The sequence below is a fragment of the Camelus bactrianus genome, chromosome 14 (genome assembly GCF_048773025.1).
Source record: "Camelus bactrianus isolate YW-2024 breed Bactrian camel chromosome 14, ASM4877302v1, whole genome shotgun sequence".
In the NCBI taxonomy this organism is placed as follows: Eukaryota; Metazoa; Chordata; class Mammalia; order Artiodactyla; family Camelidae; genus Camelus; species Camelus bactrianus.
Window position 1 is genome coordinate 183165 of NC_133552.1, and position 651 is coordinate 183815.

Here is a 651-nt window from a genome sequence, read left to right on the forward strand (position 1 = left end):
CTTAGTGAAGGAGTGACTCACTGCTGTTGCCCTGCTCCACGGTTGGGGGGGGGGGGTGACTTCAAATGCTGCCCTTTTGGAAAGAAAAGAAGGGAAGGGGGGAGGGAAGGAGGGGAGACGGCCAGTAGTTGGAGAGGGAGGTCTCCATCCCGGGAGGGATGGGGTGTTCCTCCCAGAGCAGCCCCAAGCTTCGGTTCTGCCCTCCAGGCAGCCTCATCCCAGAGCCCGCTGACTTCACAGCCCCTCCGTCCTCAGGACCCTGCAAAAGTCATTCAGCCGCTCCTCAGAGCGCTGTCCCGGGCATTCCCATATTCACGCTGACACACTCCCTGCCCAAATCCATTCTCGGTCAACAGGAGCCTTTTACTTTCGGGACACCTTAGAGGGCGGTTAGTTGCTGCTAGCAGCTGCAACCTCCCCTCTGCTTACACCTTTTTAAAAACTCTTTCCTGGAGAGCAATCAAGTTTTAGAGAGCAAAGCGGGTGGGGGTTTCCCGTGCTCTCCGCGCGGCAGGTGGTCGGGGCGGCCGGACTGCACTGCCCGCGGGACCCCGCGCCCCCCGGAGCTCAGGCCGCAGGGGCCGCGGGCGCCGCGGGCGCCGCAGGAGGTGCGGCCGGCGCGGGCGGCGCGGGAAGGGGCGGGGCCGCGCA